This window comes from Podarcis vaucheri (genome assembly GCF_965113315.1).
Source record: "Podarcis vaucheri genome assembly, chromosome: 3".
Classification (NCBI taxonomy): Eukaryota; Metazoa; Chordata; class Lepidosauria; order Squamata; family Lacertidae; genus Podarcis; species Podarcis vaucheri.
Window position 1 is genome coordinate 89,345,705 of NC_138761.1, and position 9,886 is coordinate 89,355,590.

A 9,886-nucleotide genomic window follows, 5' to 3' on the forward strand; every position below is an offset into this window, starting at 1 on the left:
TCCTCAAGAATTCTGCTTAATAAAGTTGTGACCTTGGTTTGAACCACAAACCTTGTATCATGTCTTCATTCTAAGTATGGGAGCAAATTCCATTCATGATGCATAAAGCAGGAGAAATAATTATAGGAACAATTTATTTCAGAAGCTATCTCCCCCACCCAACTCTTCTTAATTTGCAATGCTTCTAAAAACACGTTTAAAAAATGTCTGCCTCTCAGCAGGGGTAGGTTCATTGGGGGCACATTACATCAATGTTTTTGGTATTTATATGACTCCCGGTAGCCTTCTAGGTTCATGACCACAATGGTGAGAAGAAAATGCCCTTTTCATAGTATTCTCCATGCATCAAATAAAAATGGTGATGGCCAAAAAGAAGAAGAAAAGAAATAGCATCCTTGGTATCTGGCCCTAGACTCAGGGGTATTTCATAATTTGAAGTAACCCTGAGTTTAAGCAAGGGCACTGTTTCAAACTCCAGCAAAATCCCACTGGGGAAAAGCAGTGCTCCTAAATGTATTCAGAGCTATGCTATGAAAAAGCACTGCATTTCTGGCAATTTTCTTTAAAAAAAAAGTCTTAAGAACATGAACAATTTCAACAATGCAGCTTAAATGAGCACCTTTAATTTAACCTTTTGGGAGCTCGTTTTCATTGGGTGACATATAAATATGTCTTGGACTTGCATACCTAGTAGACAGGCTCATGTCTGTTTGGCATTTTCTTGCTTGAAGACAGTCCCTGCACTCCCTATGGAAGTGCGGAGACTGCCTTAAAGCACTTGATTTCAGAAATCAGGAATTTGAAAAGGGAAGTGACAGGAGGCTTGCAAGAGTCTTTAAAATTGGAGCAAGATCAAAGACTTTAAAGGAAAGTGGGGAGATTCACAAAGGCTTTTCCAAGCTCCCCCCCCCACTTCCCTTTTAAGTCTCTGAGATCAGGAGCTTAAAAGGAAAGCAGGAGGAGGCTTGCAGACCCCTTTGCATATTGCTCCCCTACCCCTTTAAGATTGGAGTGCTATGGATTTTGAGAGATCAGTGGCCACACCAAACTTCTCTCTCCCAACATAGCAGGTTTGGCAGAGCAATTTTGTGGTGGAGGTGGCAGGGAAGGAAAGAGTTAAATGCGCCTCCCTGGCCATTGTGGACCCAGTCCTAATCCCCACCCCACAGGGGCACTTCAGGTTTCGTTAAAAGAAGCAAGATAAAATTACATGTTTCATAGCACAGCACAGCACAGCACATATAGTTTAGACCCAGGGCTAAGACTGTGCGCGCGCTCTCTCTCTCTCTCTCTCTCTATATATATATATATATATATATATTCTAGGCATTGTACTTTGTTAGGGGTTGCTGAAAATTGTTGCTCTCTGAGGGGGAAATTACAGTGCTCAAAATCCTTTGAGTGAAAGAATGTGCCACCAATGTGCTTTAAAGGTATAGTGTGTACACAGCCTTGGTGTTACTTTACACTATATACTTATGCCAATTGCATAAGCATAAGAGTTATAATTTAAGATTTTTGTGGGGCACACAGATAAAGCTGAATCTTTTGGCTCCTGATTACATATACATATATTCATATGGACAAATCTGATTATATTAGAGTTTGCAAGGTTTAGGTGAGGGAGGTATCCCAGTCCACTTATAGATCACCTTCAGTGGTTACAATTCACAGTGCTGGCTATCACCTCTAACGTTCTACATGGCAGGAAACCAGAATAAAGTTTCCTTTGGTATGATCCAGGGCAGGGCTGTCTCTCTGTGGCAGAACATCTGCTTTGCAAACAAATTCCCAGTTGCAATTCCCAACATCTTCAGAAATGTCACTGGGAACCTTTTTCAGACAGAAGGCTTCTCTTCTTCATGGGGAACCTCTGGCGGCGGGGGAAGGGAGATGCCAACAATGAGCAGGGCCAGAGGCAAGATGGGTAGTGTAATGAATGTGACTCTTAGCTCAGTACAGGACAGTTGGAGATACATTCCAGTCATGTGAAAATGAAAAAAATTATACAGTTAACCACATCTCTCCATCCTCCACCCAGGCAGGTATGTGGTTCAGATTTCAAGGACACATTAAAGGTAAAGGGTAAAGGGACCCCTGACCATTAGGTCCAGTCATGGCCAACTCTGGGGTTGCGGCACTCATCTCGCTTTATTGGCCGAGGGAGCCGGCGTACAGCTTCCAGGTCATGTGGCCAGCATGACTAAGCCGCTTCTGGCGAACCAGAGCAGCACACGGAAACGCTGTTTACCTTCCCGCCAGAGCGGTACCTATTTATCTACTTGCACACTCAGGGGCAGAGGTGCTTTCGAACTGCTAGGTTGGCAGAAGCAGGGACTGAGCAATGGGAGCTCACCCCGTTGCGGGGATTCGAACTGCCGACCTTCTGATTGGCAAGTCCTAGGCTCTGTGGTTTAACCCACAGCGCCACCCGCATCCCTCAAGGACACATTACAACCAGGCAAAAGCACTCAAAGAGAATGTGGTGCAGGGTTGGTAGGAAGGTGGCCTTGGAGGATAGAGCTCGAGAATAGTCTTGAAGGCCAAACAGATAGGCTTTGTGGGGCACATTTAGCCTCCAGGCCTGAGGTTCTCCACCTCTGCCCCTGAGAACTACTGCTAGTCACTGTAGAGCAAACTTGAACAAGCTGGACCATCAATCTGCCTAAACATTGAGATCAGCAGGAGTGTCCTCTTGGCATCCATCAAAGGTGTTGTTGCCAGAAACATGGGCACGCACACCGTGGAATTCCTTACCCTGGGAGATCTGCTTAGCTTCCTGTTTCTACTTTTAAGTGACACTTGTGTAGCAGAACCTTCCCACAGGATGTAAAGAGAGTTTATCAAGGAGCTGACTTGTTGGACTTCATCTTTTTCAGGACCCCAAAAGCGAAGATATAAACTCAAATATTGGAATGGATGCTGAAATAGGCAGGCGGCTGGCACAATGTGCTCTAATTATAACATTTGCATAAGATGCCAAATTCGGCCTCATTACAGTTTAGTTTGATAAATTGCATTAATGAAACACACACAAAGCTATCTCAGTGGCATACATCAGTGAAAGACCACGTGGACGATAGTCAAATAGTTGAACTTCTATGTTCCACAGTTCAAGGGTTAGATAAGTTGTAGCCATTACTGCAGTGAGGGCCCAGTACTGGGTTGCAGTATTATTATTATTAGGGGGTACACTTGTGGGCTGTCAGACAAAAAAAGTCAGCTGCAGAATGGCTTTATTTTCAGTAGGAGGATGGAAACTACTCAGGGTTTCTTTAAGGGGCGGGTCACTATAGAATGGTACGCAGAAGGGGGATAGTGTTCCCCCCTCTCTCACACTCCTAGAATCCAGGGTCACTGGATAGTTGAAGTCTGAATATTGGAAATCAGAGGACAAACAAGTCAATACTTCTTCACACAACATGTAGTTAAATTGTGAAATGCACAGCCTCCTGATGAAGTGATGGCCATAATCCTGGACAACCATCAAAGTGTCTTAGACAAATTTATGAAGGATGAAGGACCTTCCCTCACTGTAAGAAGTGAACCTTCAGGGAACCAGGCAGAGGACCCTCTCAGTAGTGGCGCCCACCCTGTGGAGCGCCCTCCCATCAGAATTCAAGGAGATAAAGAACTACACAGCTTTTAGAAGACATCTGAAGGCACCCATAAATAGGGAAGTTTTTTAATGTTTGATGTTTTATTATGCTTTTATATTCGTTGGAAGCCACTCAGAGTGGCTGGGGCAACCCAGCCATATGGGTGGGGTACACTTCTTCTTCTTCTTCTTCTTCTTCTTCTTATTATTATTATTATTATTATTATTATTATTATTATCTTCATCATCATCATCAAAGCTATCAAATATTACTAATCATGACTGTTATGCATTGTTTTCAGTGTTAGAGTCAGTAAGCCTTTAAATAGCCATTGTTGGGGATTGCAAGTGGCTAGAGTGCTCTGGTGGGACGTGGGTGGAGCTGTGGGTAAAACCTCAGCGCCTAGGACTTGCCGATCGCATGGTCGGCGGTTCGAATGCCCGCGGCGGGGTGAGCTCCCGTCGTTCGGTCCCAGCTCCTGCCAACCTAGCAGTTTGAAAGCGCCCTTAAGTGCAAGTAGATAAATAGGTACCGCTTTATAGCGGGAAGGTAAACGGCATTTCCATGTGCTGCTCTGGTGTCGGTTCGCCAGAGCAGCTTCGTCACGCTGGCCACGTGACCCGGAAGTGTCTGCAGACAGCGCTGGCTCTCGGCCTCTAGAGTGAGATGAGCGCACAACCCTAGAGTCTGTCAAGACTGGCCCGTACGGGCAGGGGTACCTTTACCTTAAGAGTGCTCTGGTAGTCTCATAGGCATCTGGTTGGTCACTCTGAGAACAGAATGCTGGACTAGATGGGCCTTTGGTTCATCAAGCAGTGCTATTATGTTGTTATGGTGCTAATTCCCATTGGATCAGTCAGGAGTGGGGGACATTACAGCACCACCTGTCAAGGACCAACATGGAAAAACCCTGGGGACAAGAAATTGTTTTGCTAAACCAACATATAAAACATATAAAAGCAACCCTGAAAGATGGTATGCTACTACCACGCCCTATGCCCATCCAGTTTAGGCAAGGAATCTCTGAGGACCTTATGCAATGTCACTTGAAAGTCAAGTAAACAAGAGCTAAAATCAGACTTTCTGGTCCTTGAGCCCTTAAACCCACAAAGCTACTCAGTAGCAGTTAACCAGGAATTTAGGAAATGGATTCACTACCCAAGGTTTTACCTGCTGCCAATCCATGCACAAACATACACACCAAGCTTGATGAGGTAGATTTATTAAAATTAAACTAGCAGCATAAAAGAGAACCTACATGCCAGTGTGAAATACAGGTAAGAAGTACAATTAAGAGATGCATTTTGGAATGATGAAACAGAACAAAACAACAAAGCTAACTTGCCTAACTCCAGTATAAACCATTAAAGCACTTGACCTGACAGAAACGCAGCAAGTAGCACAGAGATGTTGCACTGGTGTCATGAACAAAGATGGGAGCCTTAGGGAAAAGGATTGAGGATAGCTTTATCTTAAACTTCTAGGTCAAACATTTCCAGCACCAGAGCAGACATGAATTCCCACTCTGACTTCCCAATCAGCAGGCCTCCAAGCCTGACCTTGAACATGGCAGACTTCAAATAACAAGTGCCGGTGCACATAAGCTGATCCCCAATTAGTGGGAAAGAGCATCTTCTCAGAGGTTAGATTTCTACCCAGCAGCCTGAGCAAGGAAACTATGTTCTTGCAACAGGAAAACCCTTTTCTTGGTACCCCCCCAGCTTCTGATTGTAGCCCTATCACTGTTTGAAGCAGTTTTTTTTAATTATTATTCAAGACAGTTGCTAATGCCCTTCTATCATAATGGCCAGCCTCCTTGCCAGAGGAAATGAATGAATTTCAGCCAGAAATGACCCCTTTGTGGGGGCCAAGATGGCCTCACAAATGTGGGGTGGAGAGTTGGGTCACTCTCCACCCCTCATTTGTGGGGTTGCTTGCACATCTTTTCTATCCTAGTTGGGGCTCTGATCCAACTAAGCTTATGAATTTTTTTTATCATGCTTCAAGTTGAACCTAGGAAAACATGATTCCACTTCCCAGAAGAGAAACAGATTCTGAGTCTGCATCTTGGGCATATGGCAGTGGCCAACTTCTGTTCGTTTCCCCCTGGCTATGGCAACATGACAGTAAATTAAAAGACCTTGCCGACCTCCAATTTTGAAGAAGTAGTGTAACTTTTGGTTGTAATTTATCTGCCTCCTTTATTGGACAGGTTTTACTGTGATCCAGAAATTTACATCTTAGCAAAACCTATTTACTCTTGGTCCATCCCATTAGGCTTCTTCCTCATGTAGCAGGACTCTAAGAACTAGTGCCTGACTTTGCTTTTTCCTTCCTTCCTTCCTTCCTTCCTTCCTTCCTTCCTTCCTCCCTCCCTCCTTCCCTCCCTCCCTTCCTTCCTTCCTATCCCATTGACATATTGTCTCTTGTCCTTTAGATTGTAAGCCTAAAGGCAGGAGCTCTCTTACTACTGGTAATTGTAAGCTGCTCTGGCAGCCTTTTCTCAGAAGAATAGTGGGGTGAAAATGCTTTTTTAAAAATAGTTGAGGGTTTATGGTGGGATCGCTGTTCCTGATTCATGGAGGCCTTTTGTAGCATCCACACAACACTGTTGTCATCAAAACTCCCGCTCGTCCTCTCCCATTTAATCTGGATTTACTCTTTCCAGGAGTAATCCTATAAGTAAAACAAAGTCAACACCCCGTTGCAAATATATTCCCTCTGCCTAACAGAAATATCATTTAGGTTTTAACATCTTCTGTAACAGAGTAGACCTTCATAGGTTCCTTCATAACAGGCAAACCTCTGCTTCAGTACATTTCTGTAATTTGCAAGCTACTTAAAGAGGATTGAGGCCACAGTCATTTCAGAGGTAAGGGGGAAATTGTGCTACAAATGTTCAGAGTTAAAACTGCAAATTGGAGCACGACCTTATCAATACTTGAAAGCCAGATCTAAACACCCTCGGGTGTGTGATACTTGCCATCAAGTGTCCTTAACCCTTTGGTCACAGACATTACACTGCATTGCAGTGGCGTAGCGTGGGTTGTCAGCACCCGGGGCAAGGCAAGTAATTTGCGCCCCCTAACCCGTGGATTTGCGCCCCTAACCCTAACCCCCAGATGTTGCGCCTGGCCCCCCCCTGCACCCCCCACGCCACTGCTAAGGGGACAAGGAACACGCGTGGGGTGGGTGGAGAAGGATGTGGCTAATAATGCAGGAGAGGGGTCTAAGGGGACAAGGAACACGCGTGGGGTGGGTGGAGAAGGATGTGGCTAATAAGGGGAAAAGGAGCTCGCATGGGGTGGGTGGAGAAGGAGCTTTTCGGAGAGCTGAGCGGGGAGGGGGGAGGGAAAGAGCACTGTTGCTTTAAAGGAGCCAACCGGACAGCAGCCACTTACAGCAGTGTAAGCAGCTCCTTTCCTCTCCCGCTTTGCTCCTTCTCTCCCTCTTTGCTGCTTTACACAGCTAATGGCGAATCCCCTGCAACCCAAGTCCTGCTCAGCGGATCAGCTGACACGCTGGGAGAATTGTAATTTCCCCCTCTCCCTCATCCCGTGCCCTCCTGTCCCCAGCAGCCTTTTAAAAAACTTTTTTACTGGTTTTCACTGCGCTCGTGGCTCAGAGCCCTCCTGTGCCCTGCCGTCCCTCTGCAGCCTCATTGCTCCGTTTAGAGAGCGCACGGACCTTTGCTAGCTGAGGCTGCAGCAGCTGTTGCTGGCTACGCAGCGCTTTTCCCGGCTCGCTATGGCTCCCGTCTGTCCCTCCTCGCGTGTAAGCGGCTGCTGCCCGCTTTGCTGGCATGGCTCTCCTTCCCTCCCTCCTCCTCAGCTCCACCCCCTCCTCCTGGCTGTAAAGCAAGCATGAGTGCATTCGCTCTGTAACACGCACAGGCATTTTCCCTTCCTTTCTAGGAGCAAAAAAGTGTGTGTTTTGGAGCGGAAATTACGGTAATTCCCAGCAAGCAATTAGCAGGCTCGCTCCACCTCCTCCTCCTCCCGGCTTAGCTGCTGCTGCTGCGCGGCTCTTTTCCTCCACCGACGGCGTGCTGCGCCTTGGAGAGGTTCCCGCTTCCTTGAGGGGGGCCGGCCAAACGCGCCCCCCAAAATGTTGCGCCCGGTGCGGCCGGCACCCCTGGCACCCCCCACGCTATGCCACTGCTGCATTGTAGCTAATCCTGAGTTTTTGAAATGTATTTAAAAAACCAAAAAACTTCTGCAACTTCCCCAAGAACAAATTCTAAGTGAATCTCACTTGCATTTTCTCCATTGGTTTTCTGCTCCCAATTAGCATTGGCACCGGAGGAACTTCTGCTGTCCCCTTGACATCTGGAAAATGGCTGCCCCTCTGGCACTGACTGAAAATACGCATGCAGATTGACTGCAGCAGAGTACGCACTCTGGCATACCTGAAGTGGAAGGATGGGACACATGCAGGAATTGCAGATGAGGCTGTTGTGACGATTGCAACCCTGTTTTCAACAAAGGTGCTTCAGCCACATCCCGTGGGGACTGGAATCCAAATCCAGGTACCGTCAGCCTCAGTTGTGCCAGAAACCACAGCATTATTTTGCTCAGCATCCTCCACATAAAACCCCACATAAAAAGTTGACGTTCAGCAATATCTGAGGAAAAACAGGCATTATTAGCATAGGTGGCCCAGTGGGAGGCACTTTGTAGTTATTTCTCCACTGCAGCCTCACCTAATAAATCCTGCTTCAAATAATGGAGCTACAGAGCTCTAGCTAGATGGCAGGATGGCATGGACTATAAATGCAGATGGATTTCTTGAAAAGTGATATGAATAAATGATGCCTGTGTTGGGAGCGCACTCCACGCACATCCATTTGCACTTTTGGCCAAGTTACTGGCACTAGTATCCAGGAAAGCAGAGAATGGCTCCCCTTATGCATGTGAACACATACATTAAAATCTGCAGGCAGGGCCCTGCACCCAAACCGATCATTAAAAGGCATTTGGTCTATGTAGGAACAGGGTCTTTTTATGGTGGGTTCAAATTGATGGTGGGAGAATGCAAACAAAACACCCACTCTTGTAAACTCTTGTTGTTTAGTAGCATTTTTGGGGTAGTGGGAGTGAATCCTTTTTAACTGATTACTTGGGTTTTGTCCATTAGTTGTGTTACAAACATTACTTTTACAGTGGTTTCTATACCTAAGCATTTTTATTTTTTATTTTTTTATGAAATTTTTATTGATTTTACAAAGTTTTAATAGACATAAACAAACAAATAAACACACAAACAAACATGTATAATTTCATATCCCTTTCCCCCTTAAACCTTACTTTGTCGACTTCCCCATACCTCCCCTTTCTGCATCCAAATTTCCAAAATTATTTCAGCAAATCCTAATAAAACTCAATTTTATCAAAATTTTCCTTATTCTTTTCTTTTACTTAATCTTTTGCAGCTGTAACCCCCCATTTTCCTTAGAACTTCGACATTTTAACACTCATTAATTTTACAATATTTCTTAAGATAAATTTTAAATTTCTTCCAATCTTCTTCTGCCGTCTCTTTCCCCTGATCGCGGATTCTGCCAGTCATTTCAGCCAGTCCCATATAGTCTATCACCTTCATCTGCCATTCTTCCAGAGTGGGTAGATCTTGAGTCTTCCAATGCTTTGCGATGAGTACTCTTGCTGCTGTGGTAGCATACATAAAAAAAGTTCTGTCCTTCTTTGGCACCAATTGGCTGACTATGCCCAAGAGAAAGGCCTCTGGTTTCTTAGGAAAAGTACATTTAAGTACCTTTTTCATTTCATTATATATCATTTCCCAGAAAGCCTTAATCTTCGGGCACGTCCACCAAAGGTGGTAAAAGGTACCTTCAGTCTCTCTACATTTCCAACACTTATTATCAGGCAAATGATAAATTTTTGCTAGCTTGACTGGGGTCATGTACCACCATTTTTAACCTACCTTAAAGAACAGAGGGAGGTTGAATTGCATACACATAGAAATAAATAATTCCTAAGCATATTTATGTATTTGCTCGCTTATTTTAGATATTCTTTTTACCCCACTCTTCAGCCAAAATGAAACCCAGAGTGACTTACACCAGATCAAAGAAAAAGAAAGACAGGGTCTGCTCCTAGTCTTGCAATATAAATAAAGACATAATGCAAAAGGGAAGGGGGCTTGGAGTGGGCAAAAAGACATTCATAGCTGAGCTTCTTAAGACAAGGTCAGAGTCAGGATAAGCCCATGCAAATGCCCTTTAGCCTCTGTGATACATACATGACCCTAAATTTTATCAGTAGAAA